This window comes from Phyllobates terribilis, unplaced genomic scaffold (assembly GCF_046119375.1).
Source record: "Phyllobates terribilis strain yellow unplaced genomic scaffold, ASM4611937v1 Scaffold_10__3_contigs__length_209671492, whole genome shotgun sequence".
Taxonomy (NCBI): domain Eukaryota; kingdom Metazoa; phylum Chordata; class Amphibia; order Anura; family Dendrobatidae; genus Phyllobates; species Phyllobates terribilis.
Genome location: NW_027362770.1, coordinates 182,557,603 through 182,580,022, shown reverse-complemented (window position 1 = coordinate 182,580,022; position 22,420 = coordinate 182,557,603).

The following is a 22,420-nucleotide window of genomic DNA, read 5'->3' as shown; positions in this document are numbered from 1 at the left end:
GCAGCTTGGCTACCCCAGTACTCAGGGGAGTCACATACCCTGCATGACTTTAGAGAAAAGCTGGATAGCCTCTTCCAGGTGTACCCCCTCACAGAAGAGCAAAAAGTGAGCATCCTGGTGGCCCAACTAACCGGGGCAGCCAAAAGGGAAGTAAAATCCTGGCCACCTGGGAGGAAGACTGTCGCAGGGATACTAACCCGGCTGAAGGACACCTTTGATACCCGCACCTCAGCCGAGATTAAGCTTAGATTCTACGGGTGCAAGCAGCGAGCGCATGAGAGTATAAGGGACTATGCACTAAACCTACAAGAGGCCCTGAGGGCCATTAAGCAGACCGACCCTGATGGAGTGGGAAACGAGGACAGGCTGTTGACCGAACAGTTTATAGAGGGACTGTATTGTAATACCCACCGAACCCAGTTGCGGGCAATGGCCTTACAGGATCCCCATCTGGGCTTTGCACAGTTCAAGGACAGAGCCATCCGGGTGCTCCGAGAACCGGCACCGGGTGGCGTTGTGACCCACAAGCGCCCTGCTATCACTTACCACCAGGAGGCGGCGCCCTTGTCGGCAGGGCCTGTGGGAGCTGATGCGCAGGCTTTGGACAATGACCCGGCTCCAGACCTACACCATCAGGTCCAAGAGCTAGCTAAGAGCGTTGCTGCGCTAACCCGAACTGTGCAGTCTTTACAGGCTTCCACCCCAGGGAAGATCCAGCTGGCATCCGGACCGGAGGACATCCCGTGGCGTCGACCAAGGAGGACCCCACCGGCCAGAGGAAGACCCAGTGACCGATACAGCGAGGACGGACGACCCATCTGCCGCCGCTGCAATCAACCTGGACATATGGCAAGGTACTGTTCTTTAAACGGGCACAACCTGGGGTAGAGGGCCAACCCCCAGGAAAAAGATCACCAGGCCCATCGAACTGGCGCGACAGATATGTGGGAGGACGTCCAGTCTTGCCTGTGGTACTGGATGGCATTCCCATGAGTGCCCTACTGGACACCGGGTCACAGGTCACCACCATCCCGTACGTGCTCTTTAAGCAGTACTGGAATGACTCGGATATTACCCGCTACCCTGACGACGACTTGAGTATCATCGCCAGCAATGGTCAGCCCGTGCCACAGATTGGATTTAAAGAGGTGACCATCAAAATCGGTAGAGTCGAACTGGCAGCACAGGGACTGATCATTGTAGACATTGACAAACATGAGAGTCACCCAAAAATAACTCTAGGAACTAATGTAATTGAAAATTGTCTTGCAGAGGTGATTTTCCTTTTACAGCAGGTTGCCAAGAACGCCAGCTCCGGCGAGCAGCGGGTGCTCCAGAAAGAGATCCGGGCACTGATGCGACGGCAACAGGTGGAACTCTCCGGCGGTGAGATTGGTAGCGTAAGAATGTGTGACCCTTTTCCTATTGCCATGCCCCCAAAAAGTGAAATGATGATTTGGTGCCGGGCAGCTATTGGTCTGAGAGGTAGAGATTACCAGGCAATGGTAGAACCAGTTTACTCGGACAGTAGGCCCACCATTTTGACAGCACGGGGGGTGGTTCATGTACGCCATGGGAGGGTGCCCGTTCGCATAATAAATATCGGGGAGAGGGAAGTGTACCTGCCCCGGTATGCCACGCTAGCCAAATTATATACCATTAACCAAAATTCTATACAATCTGTGGAACCCTTGCCTCCATCTCACCCGGAGGAAGGTAACGGCTCTAAGAAAAACATGGAGGACTGGTGTCAGCAACTACATCTGGGTACTGACTCCACTCCCGCACACCAGAAACAAGGAGTCTATCGGGTGGTTCAGGAGTACGAGAGAGTGTTCAGTAAACACCCGTTAGACTTCGGGCGAGTCAAGGGGGTAGAACACCACATCCCCACGGGAGACCATCCTCCTATAAAAGAGAGGTATCGACCCGTACCCCCTGCCCACTACCAACACGCCAAGGGGATGCTTAGAGACATGAAGGAGGCTGGGGTGATCAGGGATAGCTGTAGCCCCTGGGCAGCTCCACTAGTCTTAGTCCGAAAGAAAGACAACACCATGAGGATGTGTGTAGATTACCGGAAAATCAATCGTATCACACACAAGGATGCGTACCCCTTACCAAGGATAGAGGAGTCATTGGCTGCTTTAAGATCTGCTAACTTCTTCTCTACCTTGGATCTCACTAGCGGGTACTGGCAGGTTCCTGTAGCAGAGGCGGACCGGGAGAAGACCGCATTCACCACCCCGATGGGACTTAGCGAGTTCACCTGCATGCCGTTCGGACTCTGCAACGCACCGGGAACCTTCCAACGACTAATGGAGTGTTGTCTGGGCCACAGAAACTTCGAGACGGTCCTGTTGTACCTGGACGATGTCATCGTATATTCCAAGACGTATGAGGACCACCTGAAACACCTGGCGGAAGTGTTCGAAGCTCTGGCAAGTTACGGCCTAAAGGTGAAACCCTCCAAGTGTCACCTCCTGAAACCAAAGGTGCAGTACCTGGGACACGTGGTGAGCGCTGACGGAGTGGCTCCCGACCCTGATAAGATCACCGCAATTAAGGAATGGCCAAGCCCCTCCAGCGTAAAAGAAGTGCGGCAGTTCCTCGGGTTGGTAGGCTACTACCGAAGGTTTATTCCCGGTTTCACCAAAAAGGCAGCACCTATGCAGGACCTCCTGATAGGCCAGTCCCGGAAGGCCAAGAACCAGAAGCCGCCCCTTCAAATGGGAGGAGCTGGAAGAAGAGTCCTTCCGCCAGCTGAAGATGGCCCTCACGGGGGACGAAATCCTGGCGTACCCGGATTATAGCCAGCCCTTTATCCTCTACACCGACGCCAGTAACATCGGGCTAGGAGCCGTACTGTCCCAGATCCAGCAGGGGAAGGAACGAGTAATCGCCTACGCCAGCCGAAAACTGCGACCCACCGAAAGGAACCCCGAGAATTACAGCTCATTTAAGCTAGAGTTCCTGGCCGTAGTATGGGCAGTCACCGAGCGCTTTAAGCATTACCTCGCTTCTTCCCGGTTCACCGTGTACACGGATAACAACCCGTTGACACACCTGGACACGGCAAGACTCGGTGCCCTGGAGCAGAGGTGGATGGCCCGTCTGTCCAACTACGAGTTCACAATCAAATACCGGGCAGGACGCTCCAATACCAACGCGGACGCCCTGTCCAGGATGCCCAACCTGCCGGACGGAGGAGAAGATCCGGAGGGACTGGAAGAAGTTGAACTCCCTGCGTTCCACCGTCATGGGACTATCCAGTATTCCCACCGGGTAAGGAGTAAGCAGGCTGCTACGTTGAACCCCTTACCCCACTACAACTGGGCGGAAACGCAAGACAGTGACCCTGCCGTCCGACTGGTGAAGGAGATGCTGACTCGGCCGGAGGCTCGCCTTGAACCAGACGCTCCGGAGGAAGCCAAACAACTATGGGCAGAGAAGAGTCGACTGTTCCTTTACAAAGGGAAGTTGTGCCGCAGAATGGTTAACTCCCGGACGCATGAATTACTCTGGCAAGTAGTGGTGCCACGAAGAGACGCAGCCATGGTGATGGAGGCATACCACGACGGAGCTGGACACTTCGGGTGGAAGAAGCTGGAGTTCCTGCTGCGCGAGCGGTTCCACTGGGTAGGCATGAGGGGAACCATCGAGAAGTGGTGCAGAGACTGTGGCCCGTGCAACCTGAGAAGGAAGGACCGTGCCAGCCAGAAGACTCCCCTGCAGTCCATCGTCACCCGGCAACCGTTGGAACTGGTAGCCTTGGATCATGTAAAACTGACCCCAAGCAGAAGTGGCTACGTCTACGCGTTAACCATCGTGGATCATTACTCCCGGTTTCTGGTTGTCGTCCCCGTCAAGGACTTAACGGCTCAAACAGCAGCTAGAGCCTTCCAGCAGCACTTTTGCCGTCCACATGGGTACCCGGACCAAGTGCTGACGGACCAGGGACCTGCCTTTGAAGCGGAGGTCTTCCAGGAATTCTGCAATCTGTATGGCTGCCGGAAGATAAGGACGACACCCTACCATCCGCAAACTAATGGACTTTGTGAGAAAATGAACCAGGTGGTAATGGATCTTCTAAAAACGTTGCCCCTGGAAGAACGCAGTCTGTGGCCTGAGAAGTTGCCCGATCTGGTGGACCTATACAACCACATCCCGGTAGGTTCCACCAACTGTACCCCGGCTTACCTAATGAGGGCAAGACCTGGTAAGTTACCTGTTGACCTGGAAATGGGAGTCCTGACACCCGAGGACACTTCACCAGAAACAGACTGGGACACAGAGAGGCAGCAGCAGTACCGGAAAGTACAAGAGAGCGTGGAGCGAAGTCTCTGTCAGGCTAGGGAAAGACAAGAGAAAACTTACAACCAATATGCTCCCGCTGTTCCCCTGGTACCCGGAGAGCAGGTCTTGAAGAGGAAGAGACGGCTCCACAAGTTGGACAACCAGTGGGAGAAGGACCCGTACACCGTACTGCCCTCAAGCCACGAGAACCCGAAGGTTTGTACCATCAGTAAAGACGGAGGGGAAACCACAGCCATTGTATCCCGGGACCACCTGAAGAAGTGTCCCGAACAACTGAGGAACCCTGAAGAGGAACAAGAAGACCATCGACCCGTAGAGGAAAGGGAAGATATGGTTAGTACTGTGCTCGGGGACTTCCCTCGGTCTTGGACTCAAGTCAATGGTGCAGTTGTGGTAGCCGTACTCACCTTCCTCCAACCAGCATCCCAAGCACCTACGGAGCAACAGGTAGAGCTGGAAGAACAGCCGGTCCAGGAGGCAGAAGACTCCACACAAGCAGAACAGGAGGATCAACCCTCTGCTTATAGTGAGCCTGCCGTACCCCTAGTGAGACAAAGAGCCGGTAGACAGCTGCCCCGTTTACCCTTGACAGCTCCTACACCCTGTAGTTCAGGGCCAGACAGTCAGCTCCGTAGGTCCACTAGGGCCACTAGAGGCCAGTTACCCGCACGCTGGAGGATTTAAAGTGTATAAATTGTTTTATTTATGTTTACCTGTGTATTGTTGCTTGTGTATAATTTTATGTTTCTAGTTATTTTTAGGAATCCTTGGTGGATCTACCGGGAATCCTTGTACAATTAGTTGGAGCGTAACCCAGGATGGACTAGAGACTGTTAAGGACTCGGGGTAGGACAGACCCCTACCTGGTTACGTCTCCCTGTTTTGGTGAAATGGACACCTTGCTTTCTTCAAAGACTGCACCCGGTTACGGACATGCCGTGACCACCTTTATGTGTTTCTTATTGTATTGTTATATCTTGTTATGTTTTTCTAAAATGTGTTTAGTCCTGGAGTACTAAATTTTACTAGGGGGGAATGTGGCACCCCAGGGGTCTGGTTTCCACAGTAATGTAATGTTATGTCTGAGAGCAGGTGGGAGGTCCTTTGGTCAGGGATCCTGTGCATGCCACACCTCCTGCCCAGTCTTGGGAGGGGAAGAACTTCCCCTATATAAACCCGGGGCTGAAGCAGGGTTAGCAGTCAAGGAGAGTAGAGACAAGAAACAGCAGAAGCAATACTACTACGAGTCAGGGGCTGGCAGCTGCAGAGCTCGCCCTGACTGAGAAGCTTTCTTACCGGACCCGGCGTCCGAGGCTGTGGGGACTAACTCTTACCCAGCAGCAGAAGCCGACCGGCAGGGGATTTCAGGTCCTCAGGCCCAGAAACCCGAAGGCACGGTCACACGCGTGGGACCAGCACCGCCATCGTGGAGCGGAAGCCATTAGAAGGCCCCGAGTCACCGGCCATACGGGTGAGCACCACACGGTACACTCAGGGACGTGGGCTACTTATATCCGCTTCTAGCAAGGTAGCCAGAAGAGTACAGTCACTTTGGGAGGCCTACAACTCCGCCTGGCCAGGGGAGATCCCATCTGCTCAAGGACTGACCAGGCCCCGTTCACTAGCAAGTACTCCGGGAGGGTCTATCGTTGTTACCAGTAAAGACCCTGAATTACACCGCACCGTCTCTGAGTGGTTCCTGCTACCCCCATCATCCACATCTGCTGCCCTGAGGCCATACCCCTCCCGTTGGGGGTTATACCATCTACGCTGCACCATCCATTCACCGGCCTCAGCGGACTGTCCTGCAGCGGCAGCTCCATAGCTGCATTCAACGGGTGGCGTAGTCGTCCTGCATCTACCGCTGTTACATCGCCGCTCAGTTTGACTCCCTGGGCACGGACCGGGTCACCGCCACGAGACTACAACCCTCAAGAGATCCGGCTCCGGGTAAGCTCCCGCGTGCGCAACGCAGCGCGACACAGGCCCAGGGGCGCGTCACAAGCATTTTTGAATGAAAAAAATTCTCGGTGTTCACCAAAAAATAAATCCGGCAAACATACCTTAGGCTCCAAGAAATGTGCTCCAGGACAGTTACTCACGTGCTGACGGAGCTCGGCCACCTCCAGAGAGAGTCCCTGCAGGCGATGAACCAAATCCTGAACCGACACCATGATGGAACAGAAAAATCTTTCCTTAGAGAATTTGCTGGCTGGACTTACTGTTATGTTCTGCTACCAGAGCTAAGGAAAGAGAGGAGATCTGTCCCTACGATAGAACTCAGCTAAATCCCTACGATGTAACAGGGGACCTGATCCTGCGATCAGACCTGCTAAAGTCCTAAGCTAGTCTTTACGGAGACCTATAGATGTGAGGAAGGAATCCCTACAAGTACTAAGGACTGGGAGGAATATGGGACACCTCCTAACAGAAATAGTAGCAGACAGACGAACAAACAAAATATATAGAACATAGAGGTCAGTAGACCAAGCAAACTAACAGAGCAAGACACAGAGCACAGGCTAGCTAGAAAGTAGATATACAATGAAGTCCAGCAAAGCCAGAAGGGCGGAGCAGGATTAAATAGGCCAACAACGTCATGTGACCAGCAAAGGAAAAAAAACTAAGAGCAAGGTTCTAACAGGATCGATCGCAAACGCGTAAAGCAAAGGGCTAAGAGGACAGCCCTGACGGACACCGGATCCTACCCCGAAAGGTCGTCCAATCCACCCATTCACCAGAGGGAAAGTCTCAGCCCCTGCATACAAGGTCTTAAGCCAGTCCACAAACCCTCCAGGCAGACCATACCTCAAAAGAGTGGACCAGAGGTACTCGTGGTTAACCCGATCAAAGGCTTTTGCCTGATCCAGGGTCAGCAAGAACCCCTTCCAAAGGCCCGCCCTGCCTTGCTCCACGGCCTCTCGAACACCTAGAACAGCACTAAAAGTGCTACGGCCAGGAACGCAACAGTGCTGAACCTCCGAAAGGAGCCGGGATGCAAACTTCACCAGCCTGTTGAAAAGTATCTTAGCCAAAATCTTCCTGTCCACATTGAGAAGTGCTATGGGACGCCAGTTCTCAATGCGTGACGGATCCTTACCCTTTGACAAAATTATCAAAGCTGACCTCCTTAATGATCTCGGCAGAGTGCCCGAGGAGAGACACTCGTTAAACACCTGAGTCAAGAGGGGGACCAAAGAGTCCCTAAAGGTCCTAAAGAACTCGGATGTTAAGCCATCCGGACCTGGCGACTTTTTGGACCTAAGCCCATCGATCGCCAGTCTCACTTCCTCTTCTTTGATCGCTTCTGCCAAATCGCCCAGCGAGAGGTCAGCCCCTGGCTCAGGAACGGATTCAGCCAGGAAAGCCGACATCCCGTCACGATCAAGCTCCCTCCTTCCCAAGAGGTGCGAGTAGTAGGAACTGACGACCTCCAAGATCCCTGATCTGGACCTTCTCAGGGACCCCGTACTGTCCACCAGCCCCGTCACTATCTTACTATTCACTGACATCTTACAGTTTCTGTAAGGGTCGGGCGAGCAGTACTTCCCGTAGTCCCTCTCGAAAACCAAAGATGCGTGCCTATCGTACTGACACCTCTTCAGCAAGGACTTCACTCTGGAGATCTCCTCGCGGCTACCTCCAGTCGAGACAAGATGCTCGAGTTTCCTCCTCAGGCTCTGATACAGGCGATCCCTGTTCAGGCTTCTGAGGTTCGAGAGCTGCCGGAAGAATCTCGCCACCCGATGTTTGAACATCTCCCACCACTCCGACTTAGTGTTACTTAGGCCCAGCAATGGTACCTGGCTCTGAAAGAATTCCTCAAAAGACCGTCTCACAGCTTCTTCCTTAAGGAGTGACGAATTCAGCTTCCAATAGCCTCTTCCCATCCGAGGAGTCTCTGTAACGTTCAGAGAAAACATAATCAAACAGTGATCGGAGAACTCCACCTCCACAACCGACAACGGTGAAGAGACGGCCTCCTCCTTCAAATAAAACCTGTCTAGCCTAGACCTGCACTGACTACCTCTAAAAAAGGTGAATCCCGTGTCGCCCGGGTTGTGCCGGATGTGGACATCCACCAGGCGAGCCTCACTCACTATCCTGTTTAACGCGACGCAGTCATAAGCCAGCCGGTCTCCGGAACCTCCTCTATCACAGGATCTCGTGACATTGTTGAAATCCCCTCCGAAGACCACCTGCCGACTCGAAAATAAAAAAGGTTTGATCTTCAGGAAGAGACATTTGCGGTCCCACTTGGACTGGGAACCATAGATGTTAATGAGCCGAAGCTCTTGTCCCCCCATGGAGACATCTAGGATCAAGCATCTCCCCATTTCTAATTCGATCACTCATCTGCATTCAACCGCTGCGGTCTTAAAAAGGACCGCCACCCCGCTATACGGCTCGGCCGCAAGAGACCAGTAGGAGGGCCCATGCCTCCACTCCCGCCTTGCTTTATGCAAGGTTGATATATCTGTCAACCTGGTCTCCTGCAAAAACAAAATGTCGGCGTCAAGTTGGCCGAGAAAATGAAAGGCCGTGTACCTTGCCGCATCTGACTTTATGCTGCAAACATTAATAGTTGCCAGCGTCAACGGGGTGGGTGCCGCCATCATGACTGATTGAATTAGATAGCCTTTTTCTTCCCACCACTGACAGTCCCAACCTCTTCCTCCGATAATGACGGGTTTTTAGTGCGCTTAAGACAAACAGACTCGTCCATTCTCTCCTTACATACATTCTTGCCCTCGTCTGGTGGTCCTGGGTTAGTCGTCCCCCCAGAGGGCTTTGTATTTGCCCCCCGAGAGGAAGACCCAGCCATCTCCTGAGCCCCAACCACCTTGTCCGCAACCTCCGGCCCCGGGTCCCCACTTCCCCCCTCCAGAGGGAGGTCCTGGAGAGCCCCGAACCGGTTGGAGAGATCCACCAGAGGGGGGGCGGCTGAACCCTCCAATGGCGCTTGGATCACGGCCAGAGAGTCAGAGGGGTCGCACTCCAAAGAGGCAGCTCGAGACCTGGTCCCCCTCCTACCTCTGGCCGTTTTTCTGTTACCCTTTTTCTTTTTCTGTGACCACTCCCCCTCTCCCTCATCTAGACTGTCACCAGAAGAGGGTTCCTGGGAAGACGTGGCGTCCTCTCGCTCTTCCCTTTCAAGTCTCTTGACTTCCTCGCTCAATTCACTGTCTTTAGGATCCTCAGCTGCAAGTGAAGTACCTGGGTCAGAGTTTAGGGACATTACTCCCTGCCCCCTGTCCCCACGGCGCTTCTCCTGCCGCCTGATGGTGGATGGCGGCAGCTTGCTCCTCACCGGATCCCTGCCTCCCCCGCCCCTACTGGTCCCTTCACCGGCAAGATTAGTTCCAGCTTTCGCCTGTCCCGCACTCGTCGCTTTCAGGACCGCATTGGCGAAGGAACGCGGACAGCGACTGAACGGGTGACCGAGGTCACCACACAAGTTACACCTAATCCTGCGACAGGCAGCAGCAAGATGACCGAGGTCCCCACACAGTGCGCATTTCTGGGTGGTACACTGCGCACTGAAGTGTGTGGGGCTACCGCACCTGTGACAGACCTTAGGCTGCCCCCGGTAGAAAATCAAGATCCTATCCCTCCCCAAAAAGGTTGAGGAGGGGATATGGGTAACAGTGTTTCCCGAAACCTTCAATCTCACCATGAAGGTCCAGGCCCCTGACCAGATACCATGGTCATCCAGATTCTTTTCGGGAATAGTAGTGACCTCTCCGTATCGACTCACCCAGGTGGTAATGTCCATACAGGAAAGCGACTCGTTACTAGTCAAAACGGTCACTTTCCTGACTGAATCTTGGGGGGTTATTGCCAGGGGAAAGAGACCATGCCATTCGGGGCGACTCCGAGCCAGCTCATGGCGAGACCAGAAAAGCTCAAGGCCCTCCGGTCTCACGAAGCTGACATCGAAGTAGGAGGTCCCGTAGGGATGGATCAAGGCAAAGATGTCATATGCCGCAAAGCCCATCCCCAGCAGGAGCTCAACCACCTTCGACCTATCAGGACAGGCATCCTTGCTTACCCACTGGAGACGGACCACGTTCCTACGGTTACTCCTCTGCCCTGTTGTCGGCAGAGACCAGACAGTCTCTGCCCCTCTATCTCGGAAGGCTGAAAGACCATGTCTCTCTATCCATTAAGACAGATCAACCTCCCTCCCCTCTACAGTGATGGAGCTCTCCCCTCTCCTCAGGGCGTCCAGGAGCTGCTGTTGCAAGTCACCATCCCCAGGGCCACCAGACGAGGGCGCACTACTACCCCCAGCACTGACAGCTCCTGAATAGCTTTGGGCTGAAGCCCCCGCCAATGCTGGGGGGGCAGCGGGACCAGCGCCTACTTCCCCCCCCACCAACACCAGAGCAGCTCCCACCATTCACTCCAGTACTATTCACACCGTTCGCAGGACCATTACTCCCATCGTTCACTCCACTACTACTCACACCATTCGCAGGATCATTACTCCCACCATTCATTACACCACTACTCCCAACATTTGCTACACCACAACTCCCACCATTCCCACAACTCCCAGCATTCATTCCACCACTACCCCCACCATTTGCTACATCATCATTCACTGCACCACTACCCCCACTATTTGCTACATCATCATTCACTGCACCACTACCCCCATCATTTGCTGCATCATCATTCACTGTACCACTAATTCCACCATTCCTACTACTCTCATCATCTGCTCCACCATTACTCTCACCATCTGCTCCACCATTACTCCCATCATTCACTGCACCACTATTTCCATTCCCTTTACTTGTCACCCCATTACCTCTGCTGTTCTCTGCACCTTCCACAGTCACCTCCATTCCTTCCTCCCTTGTGTCTGGTGTCTCTGCACTCACACCTGCTGGGCCGGGGGAGGGGAGCACTTCCAGAGACTCCCTTCCCTGCAGCACCACACCCGTTTTCTTTTGGTTGCTGCTGGCTTTCTGCAGGTCGTCTGCTGGAGCGCCCCGCCCCCCTACTGCAGCAATTTGGTCCTTGTTCTGGCCAGACTGTTTTCTCGGCACCTCTGCCCGCCCTGCACCCACAGACTTTGGGGTCTTAGTGTCCTTTTTGGGCGCTGGGGCACACTGCCCCCCTGGCGCAGCAGTGTGCCCAGTGTTCCTCACAGGTGTTTTTTTCACATTCTTCCCTACCCCCCAGGCCCGGTGATAACCGGCTTAGCCGCAGAGGGCAGGGTGGGAAACTCCACAGAACTTCCTATGTCCGGCGCTGTGAGTACCTCCACAGCCTCGCCACCTGCACTGTTCCCCGCACAGATGGCAGCATCGCCGGACGTCCTCCTTCTCCTCTCCCCACCTTGCCTCTGGCTCGAGCCCACTGCAGAGCCCGTGCCTTTAGGTTTGGTGGGGTTTAAACAGAAGGTGGCAGGCGCAACATCAGACATTGGTACATACTTATAACTCACCACCTCCTGTGCAGCTCCTCCGGTCTTCCTCTTCCTCCTCTTGGTCTCCTCCACTGGTTTGTCCTCACCGAAGGAAAACCGCGTCAGGTCCACTGGAGACTCCAGCAGTCGGATCTCCCTCAGCAGTCCTCCTTCCTCCTCCTCCCCCGACACTCCAGACTCTGCTGTCGGAGTCCTCTGCCCTGCAGGGAGACCACTTGAGCTCCGGCTCTGCCCCTCACTGGCTCCAGCAACTGAGACTCCAGTCACCTCTTCATCCTCCTCCTCCTCTTCACTAAGGACGCCAGCTGGCGCTTCTCCTGAGGTGTTTAACCCCTTCATTTCTGAGAACCGCCGCTGGTTCTTAAACCTCTCCAGGAAGGGACCTGCGCTTTTCTGAATCCCTTCCCGGAGGAGCACTAACCTGACCACCTCGTCTCTGAGAGCTTTAAACCTCTGGGAGGTCGCGGGTCTTTCCTTGTTGGACGCCCGGGTGTTCAGGACCCGGGCCTCCCTCAGCTCCTCTTTCAGCTGGGTTAGTTCTTTGCCGGCGTCCTCGTACTCTCGCAACGTGGCGACCACTCGGGAGGAGAAAGAACTTGTGGACTCGCTGGAGCTCATCTCCCCCCAGGATCTTGCTGGGCTCTTGTTCCTGGGGCCTGGGGTGCCCCGGTCTCCCTCTCTGGGCAGGCGGTGAACAGTCTCGGGGTTGGAGCAGGTGGATGTATTCTTCCTCACCCTTCCCGATCTCCTCACTCCCTCCTGAGCCGGTTGTTGAGGCTCCTTCTCCCCCGCCGGCATAGACCGGGGGATAGGAGGCTGGGAAGCCATGCCGGCCTCCCAGTAGGCCTGCCTCTCCCTGGGGAGAAGAGAGGCAGACGACGACCCTCCTCCTGGAAGTGCTTGAGCTCAGGAGGCAGGTGCTACTCTCAGCACGACTCCTCCTGTCCTGTATATATACACTGCACAGTACCACTCCTGTGTATATACACTGCACAGTACCACTCCTCCTGTCCTGTATATATACACTGCACAGTACCTCTTCTCCTGTCCTGTATATATACACTGCACAGTACCACTTCTCCTGTATATATACACTGCACGGTACCACTCCTCCTGTCCTGTATATATACACTGCACAGTACCATTTCTCCTGTCCTGTATATATACACTGTACAGTACCACTCCTCCTGTCCTGTATATATACACTGCACAGTACCACTCCTCCTGTCCTGTATATATACACTGCACGGTACCACTCCTCCTGTCCTGTATATATACACTGCACGGTACCACTCCTCCTGTCCTGTATATATACAGTGCACAGTACCACTCCTCCTGTCCTGTATATATACACTGCACAGTACCACTCCTCCTGTCCTGTATATATACACTGCACAGTACCTCTTCTCCTGTCCTGTATATATACACTGCACAGTACCACTCCTCCTGTCCTGTATATATACACTGCACAGTACCACTCCTCCTGTCCTGTATATATACACTGCACAGTACCTCTTCTCCTGTCCTGTATATATACACTGCACAGTACCACTTCTCCTGTATATATACACTGCACGGTACCACTCCTCCTGTCCTGTATATATACACTGCACAGTACCACTTCTCCTGTCCTGTATATATACACTGCACAGTACCACTCCTCCTGTCCTGTATATATACACTGCACAGTACCACTCCTCCTGTCCTGTATATATACACTGCACGGTAGCACTCCTCCTGTCCTGTATATATACACTGCACAGTACCACTCCTTCTGTCCTGTATATATACACTGCACAGTACCACTCCTCCTGTCCTGTATATATACACTGCACAGTACCACTCCTCCTGTCCTGTATATATACACTGCACAGTACCACTCCTCCTGTCCTGTATATATACACTGCACAGTACCACTCCTCCTGTCCTGTATATATACACTGCACAGTACCACTCCTCCTGTCCTGTATATATACACTGCACGGTACCACTCCTCCTGTCCTGTATATATACACTGCACAGTACCACTCCTCCTGTCCTGTATATATACACTGCACAGTACCACTCCTCCTGTCCTCTATATATACACTGCACAGTAACACTTCTCCTGTCCTCTATATATACACTGCACAGTACCACTTCTGCCGTCCTGTATATTTACACTGCACAGTACCACTCCTCCTGTATATATACGCTGCACAGTACCACTCCTCCTGTATATATACACTGCACAGCACCACTCCTCCTGTCCTGTATATATACACTGCAGGTCTTTTTTTTATTGATAGAATAAGTACAGTACATGACAGAACAATAATACATTACAGGACACCGAACATAAGAACAAAACAAGACGACAAATCACAGAAAATAGAAACAAAATAAATCCCCCCAGGAATATATATATATATACAGGAAATAAATATTATAAAACCTATAAAACCCCCGGCCCAGCTTCATTCATACTACTATATACAATCCCACACAACGCTCACACCGTCCTATATACACATAAAACACCGTCCTATATACAAGATTATATACAATAAAACACTAAACCTAATATAACGTATATACAACCGGGAACTAACACTAACCTACTGGTCCCACTGCCTGACCTTAGTCACCCCCTTACCGCACCTCATTCACACCACAGAAAAACAAAAATAACAATATATACAATAGTGACATGGACAAATTTTTTTTTTTTTTTTTATATTTTATATATTTTTTTGTAATTTTTAATATATATATAAAACACAGACCTACACTAACTATCCCGCCACCCCTGATCTAGCTCTGGCCACAAAGTTCAGGATTACTCCGAGCTAGGATCAGGCCCCAAAGTTTTTCCCCAGGCGGGGCCTGGACCAGGCCAGATCAGTCCTCTTATCACCGCCGATGAAAACCCCCCCAAATCCCCCACCCAACCTAACTAAAACCCCCATTATACATTATATACAATATACACAGAACACAACCTACACACTCACCATCCAAGGCTCAAGTTCGATGCCGGCAAACCTTCTATCCAGGAGACAGAAATACAAAACAAAAATCTAGGGTGAAAAGACATCAGCCCACCACCAGGATATAGGAGTACTACCGGACTAAGGCACCCTGAAGGAAAAGCCCCTCCAGAGACGGGCCGCCCTCCGGGCACCCAGTCTTTCATACTCCAGAGAACGTACCTTCACCAGGTCACCTAGGATGTTCCTACAGACTTCATCTACATGGAGGATTTTACTCTGTGTCGAGACTAAAACTCGTGCGTTCCACGTGAAATACCTCACCACTGCGCTGACTATGAATAAAGTGTCTCGGTCCCTTCTCCCAAGGTCTCCGAACGCTCCATAGGCCCACCCGGCGTAGGACAGAGTAGCCAGCCGCGGCCAGCCAATGGAAGCCCCCACCCTGTTGTACACCTCTGTATTAAAGGGACAATGAAGCAGGAAGTGCTCCATGCTTTCCAGCACGTTAGCACAAGCCTCACGGGGGCAATTCCTGTCCTCGGAGCTCCTGTACTTCAAATTGTCCCTCACATACAGCTTACCATGGAAGCAGCGCCAAGTCAAGTCCCAGTACTTCTCGGGGATCCTGGTAGAATTTAACAAACTCAACCCAACCTCCAGATCCCGACTTGGGCAGTCTTTGAGGGCCAATGGACTCTGAAAATGAGAAAGCAAGACCCTCATATCGAGGAGTTTCCTCGGGAGGGACCTCACCTCCCACATTCCCAGACCCCACCGGCGGATCATTTTCAGAACCGGGGTAACATAAGCCGGGAGATGCCCGTGTGGTGTGCGAAGATCCTTCAATCTTCCCCCTGTCTCCCATTCCTGGAAGAAAGGCTGAAACCATCCCTTGCAGGAGAATACCCACGGAGGAGCCCTCTCTTTCCAGAGGTTTGCCACGTTCACCTTCAAGAAAGTGTTCACTAGGAACACCACGGGGTTCACCATATTCAAACCCCCTAGTCTCCTCGTGCGGTAAGTGACCTCCCGCTTGACTAGGTTCAGTCTGTTCCCCCATAACATCTGGAAGAACAGACTGTAGACCCGTGTCCAGAGAGGCTCTGGCAAGACACAGACGCTGCCCAGGTAGATTAGCAAGGGGAGCAGGAAAGCTTTGCACAGGCCAACCCTTTCCCTCAGGGTCAAAGACCAACCCCTCCATTGGTCCACTCTTTGGGCGACACCTTTGATTCTGCCTTCCCAGTTTTTCGTGGGGTAATCACCCTGGCCGAATTCGATGCCCAGGACTTTGGCATGTTCTTGGGGTTCGGGGAGGGTGTCCGGAAGATCAAACCCGGGATCTCCGCCTCCCAGCCAGAGACTCTCACACTTATCCTGGCTGACCTTGGACCCGGATGCCTCCGAGTAGCGCTCCACTTCTGACATCACCGCTGCTGCCTCCTCTTGCAAAGAAACAAAGACGGTGACATCGTCCGCGTAGGCCACCACCCTCAGGATAGTCTCCGGCGCCGCCCCGCCCATCCGCACCCCCGCCAACGGTCTACAATCGATCCTTCTGAGGAAGGGATCGATCGCAAACGCGTAAAGCAAAGGGCTAAGAGGACAGCCCTGACGGACACCGGATCCTACCCCAAAAGGTCGTCCAATCCACCCATTCACCAGAGGGAAAGTCTCAGCCCCTGCATACAAGGTCTTAAGCCAGTCCACAAACCCTCCAGGCAGACCATACCTCAAAAGAGTGGACCAGAGGTACTCGTGGTTAACCCGATCAAAGGCTTTTGCCTGATCCAGGGTCAGCAAGAACCCCTTCCAGAGGCCCGCCCTGCCTTGCTCCACGGCCTCTCGGACACCTAGAACAGCACTAAAAGTGCTACGGCCAGGAACGCAACAGTGCTGAACCTCCGAAAGGAGCCGGGGTGCAAACTTCACCAGCCTGTTGAAAAGTATCTTAGCCAAAATCTTCCTGTCCACATTGAGAAGTGCTATGGGACGCCAGTTCTCAATGCGTGACGGATCCTTACCCTTTGACAAAATGATCAAAGCTGACCTCCTTAATGATCTCGGCAGAGTGCCCGAGGAGAGACACTCGTTAAACACCTGAGTCAAGAGGGGGACCAAAGAGTCCCTAAAGGTCCTAAAGAACTCGGATGTTAAGCCATCCGGACCTGGCGACTTTTTGGGCCTAAGCCCATCGATCGCCAGTCTCACTTCCTCTTCTTTGATCGCTTCTGCCAAATCGCCCAGCGAGAGGTCAGCCCCTGGCTCAGGAACAGATTCAGCCAGGAAAGCCGACATCCCGTCACGATCAAGCTCCCTCCTTCCCAAGAGGTGCGAGTAGTAGGAACTGACAACCTCCAAGATCCCTGATCTGGACCTTCTCAGGGACCCCGTACTGTCCACCAGCCCCGTCACTATCTTACTATTCACTGACATCTTACAGTTTCTGTAAGGGTCGGGCGAGCAGTACTTCCCGTAGTCCCTCTCGAAAACCAAAGATGCGTGCCTATCGTACTGACACCTCTTCAGCAAGGACTTCACTCTGGAGATCTCCTCGCGGCTACCTCCAGTCGAGACAAGATGCTCGAGTTTCCTCCTCAGGCTCTGATACAGGCGATCCCTGTTCAGGCTTCTGAGGTTCGAGAGCTGCCGGAAGAATCTCGCCACCCGATGTTTGAACATCTCCCACCACTCTGACTTAGTGTTACTTAGGCCCAGCAATGGTACCTGGCTCTGAAAGAATTCCTCAAAAGACCGTCTCACAGCTTCTTCCTGAAGGAGTGACGAATTCAGCTTCCAATAGCCTCTTCCCATCCGAGGAGTCTCTGTAACGTTCAGAGAAAACATAATCAAACAGTGATCGGAGAACTCCACCTCCACAACCGACAACGGTGAAGAGACGGCCTCCTCCTTCAAATAAAACCTGTCTAGCCTAGACCTGCACTGACTACCTCTAAAAAAGGTGAATCCCGTGTCGCCCGGGTTGTGCCGGATGTGGACATCCACCAGGCGAGCCTCACTCACTATCCTGTTTAACGCGACGCAGTCATAAGCCAGCCGGTCTCCGGAACCTCCTCTATCACAGGATCTCGTGACATTGTTGAAATCCCCTCCGAAGACCACCTGCCGACTCGAAAATAAAAAAGGTTTGATCTTCAGGAAGAGACATTTGCGGTCCCACTTGGACTGGGAACCATAGATGTTAATGAGCCGAAGCTCTTGTCCCCCCATGGAGACATCTAGGATCAAGCATCTCCCAAATTCTAATTCGATCACTCGTCTGCATTCAACCGCTGCGGTCTTAAAAAGGACCGCCACCCCGCTATACGGCTCGGCCGCAAGAGACCAGTAGGAGGGCCCATGCCTCCACTCCCGCCTTGCTTTATGCAAGGTTGATATATCGGTCAACCTGGTCTCCTGCAAAAACAAAATGTCGGCGTCAAGTTGGCCGAGAAAATGAAAGGCCGTGTACCTTGCCGCATCTGACTTTATGCTGCAAACATTAATAGTTGCCAGCGTCAACGGGGTGGGTGCCGCCATCATAATTGATTGAATTAGATAGCCTTTTTCTTCCCACCACTGACAGTCCCAACCTCTTCCTCCGATAATGACGGGTTTTTAGTGCGCTTAAGACAAACAGACTCGTCCATTCTCTCCTTACATACATTCTTGCCCTCGTCTGGTGGTCCTGGGTTAGTCGTCCCCCCAGAGGGCTTTGTATTTGCCCCCCGAGAGGAAGACCCAGCCATCTCCTGAGCCCCAACCACCTTGTCCGCAACCTCCGGCCCCGGGTACCCACTTCCCCCCTCCAGAGGGAGGTCCTGGAGAGCCCTGAACCGGTTGGAGAGATCCACCAGAGGGGGGGGCGGCTGAACCCTCCAATGGCGCTTGGATCACGGCCAGAGAGTCAGAGGGGTCGCACTCCAAAGAGGCAGCTCGAGACCTGGTCCCCCTCCTACCTCTGGCCGTTTTTCTGTTACCCTTTTTCTTTTTCTGTGACCACTCCCCCTCTCCCTCATCTAGACTGTCACCAGAAGAGGGTTCCTGGGAAGACGTGGCGTCCTCTCGCTCTTCCCTTTCAAGTCCCTTGACTTCCTCGCTCAATTCACTGTCTTTAGGATCCTCAGCTGTAAGTGAAGTACCTGGGTCAGAGTTTAGGGACATTACTCCCTGCCCCCTGTCCCCACGGCGCTTCTCCTGCCGCCTGATGGTGGATGGCGACAGCTTGCTCCTCACCGGTTCCCTGCCTCCCCCGCCCCTACTGGTCCCTTCACCGGCAAGATTAGTTCCAGCTTTCGCCTGTCCCGCACTCGCCGCTTTCAGGACCGCATTGGCGAAGGAACGCGGACAGCGACTGAACGGGTGACCGAGGTCAACACACAAGTTACACCTAATCCTGCGACAGGCAGCAGCAAGATGACCGAGGTCCCCACACAGTGCGCATTTCTGGGTGGTACACTGCGCACTGAAGTGTGTGGGACTACCGCACCTGTGACAGACCTTAGGCTGTCCCCGGTAGAAAATCAAGATCCTATCCCTCCCCAAAAAGGTTGAGGAGGGGATATGGGTAACAGTGTTTCCCGAAACCTTCAATCTCACCATGAAGGTCCAGGCCCCTGACCAGATACCATGGTCATCCAGATTCTTTTCGGGAATATTGCTGACCTCTCCGTATCGACTCACCCAGGTGGTAATGTCCATACAGGAAAGCGACTCGTTACTAGTCAAAACGGTCACTTTCCTGACTGAATCTGGGCGGGTTATTGCCAGGGGAAAGAGACCATGCCATTCGGGGCGACTCCGAGCCAGCTCATGGCGAGACCAGAAAAGCTCAAGGCCCTCCGGTCTCACGAAGCTGACATCGAAGTAGGAAGTCCCGTAGGGATGGATCAAGGCAAAGATGTCATATGCCGCAAAGCCCATCCCCAGCAGGAGCTCAACCACCTTCGACCTATCAGGACAGGCATCCTTGCTTACCCACTGGAGACGGACCACGTTCCTACGGTTATTCCTCTGCCCCGTTGTCGGCAGAGACCAGACAGTCTCTGCCCCTTTATCTCGGAAGGCTGAAAGACCATGTCTCTCTATCCAGAAAGACAGATCAACCTCCCTCCCCTCTACAGTGATAGAGCTCTCCCCTCTCCTCAGGGCGTCCAGGAGCTGCTGTTGCAAGTCACCATCCCCAGGGCCACCAGACGAGGGCGCACTACTACCCCCAGCACTGACAGCTCCTGAATAACTTTGGGCTGAAGCCCCCGCCAATGCTGGGGGGGCAGCGGGACCAGCGCCTACTTCCCCCCCACCAACACCAGTGCTGCTCCCACCATTCACTCCAGTACTATTCACACCATTCGCAGGACCATTACTCCCATCATTCACTGCACTACTTCTCCCACCATTTGCTGCATCACTACTCCCAACATTCATTACACCACTACCCCCAACATTTGCTACACCACTACTCCCAGAATTCATTCCACCACTACCCCCACCATTTGCTGCATCATCATTCACTGCACCACTACCCCCACCATTTGCTGCATCATCAATCACTGTACCACTACTTCCACCATTCCTACTACTCTCACCATCTGCTCCACCATTACTCCCACCATCTGCTCCACCATTACTCCCATCATTCACTGCACCACTACTTCCATTCCATTTACTTGTCACCCCATTACCTCTGCTGTTCTCTGCACCTTCCACAGTCACCTCCATTCCTTCCTCCCTTGTGTCTGGTGTCTCTGCACTCACACCTGCTGGGCCGGGGGAGGGGAGCACCTCCAGAGACTCCTTTCCATGCAGCACCACACCCGTTTCCCTTTGGTTGCTGCTGGCTTTCTGCAGGTCGTCTCCTGGAGCGCCCCGCCCCCCTACTGCAGCATTTTGGTCCTTGTTCTGGCCAGACTGTTTTCTCGGCACCTCTGCCCGCCCTGCACCCACAGACTTTGGGGTCTTAGTGTCCTTTTTGGGCGCTGGGGCACACTGCCCCCCTGTCGCAGCAGTGTGCCCAGTGTTCTTTGCAGATGTGTTTTTCACATCCTTTCCTGCCCCCCCAGCCCCGGTGATAACCGGCTTAGCCGCAGAGGGCAGGGTGGGAAACTCCACAGAACTTCCTATGTCCGGCGCTGTGAGTATCTCCACAGCCTCGCCCCCAGCACTGTTCCCCGCACAGATGGCAGCATCGCCGGACGTCCTCCTCCTCTCCCCACCTTGCCTCTGCCTCGAGCCCACTGCAGAGCCCGTGCCTTTAGGTTTGGTGGGGTTTAAACAGAAGGTGGCAGGCGCAACATCAGTCATTGGTACATACTTGTAACTCACCACCTCCTGTGCAGCTCCTCCGGTCTTCTTCTTCCTCCTCTTCCCTGTCTCCTCCACTGGTTTGTCCTCACCGAAGGAAAACTGCGTCAGGTCCACTGGAGACTCCAGCAGTCGGATCTCCCTCAGCAGTCCTCCTTCCTCCTCCTCCCCCGACACTCCAGCCTCTGCTGTGGGAGTCCTCTGCCCTGCAGGGAGACCACTTGAGCTCCAGCTCTGCCCCTCACTGGCTCCAGCACCTGAGACTCCAGTCACCTCTTCATCCTCCTCCTCCTCTTCACTAAGGACGCCGGCTGGCGGTTCTCCTGAGGTGTTTAACCCCTTCATTTCTGAGAACCGCCGCTGGTTCTTAAACCTCTCCAGGAAGGGACCTGCGCTTTTCTCAATCCCCTCCCGGAGGAGCACTAACCTGACCACCTCGTCTCTGAGGGCTTTAAACCTCTGGGAGGTCGTGGGTCTTTCCTTGTTGGACGCCCTGGTGTTCAGGACCCGGGTCTCCCTCAGCTCCTCTTTCAGCTGGGTTAGTGCTTTGCCGGTGTCCTCGTACTCTCGCAACGTGGCGACCACTCGGGAGGAGAAGGAACTTGTGGACTCGCTGGAGCTCATCTCACCCCAGGATCTTGCTGGGCTCTTGTTCCTGGGGCCTGGGGTGCCCCGGTCTCCCTCTCTGGGCTGCCGGTGAACAGTCTCGGGGTTGGAGCAGGTGGATGTATTCTTCCTCACCCTTCCCGATCTCCTCACTCCCTCCTGGGCCGGTTGTTGAGGCTCCTTCTCCCCCGCCGGCATAGACCGGGGGATAGGAGGCTGGGAAGCCATGCCGGCCTCCCAGTAGGCCTGCCTCTCCCTGGGGAGAAGAGAGGCAGACGACGACCCTCCTCCTGGAAGTGCTTGAGCTCAGGAGGCAGGTGCTACTCTCAGCGCCACTCCTCCTGTCCTGTGTGTATACACTGCACAGTACCACTCCTCCTGTCCTGTATATATACACTGCACAGTACCACTCCTCCTGTCCTGTATATATACACTGCACACTACCACTCCTCCTGTCCTGTATATATACACTGCACAGTACCACTCCTCCTGTCCTGTATATATACACTGCACAGTACCACTCCTCCTGTATATATACACTGCACAGTACCACTCCTCCTGTCCTGTATATATACACTGCACAGTACCACTCCTCCTGTATATATACACTGCACAGTACCACTCCTCCTGTCCTGTATATATACACTGCACAGTACCACTCCTCCTGTCCTGTATATATACACTGCACTGTACCACTTCTCCTGTCCTGTGTATATACACTGCACAGTACCACTTCTCCTGTCCTGTATATATACACTGCACAGTACCACTCCTCCTGTCC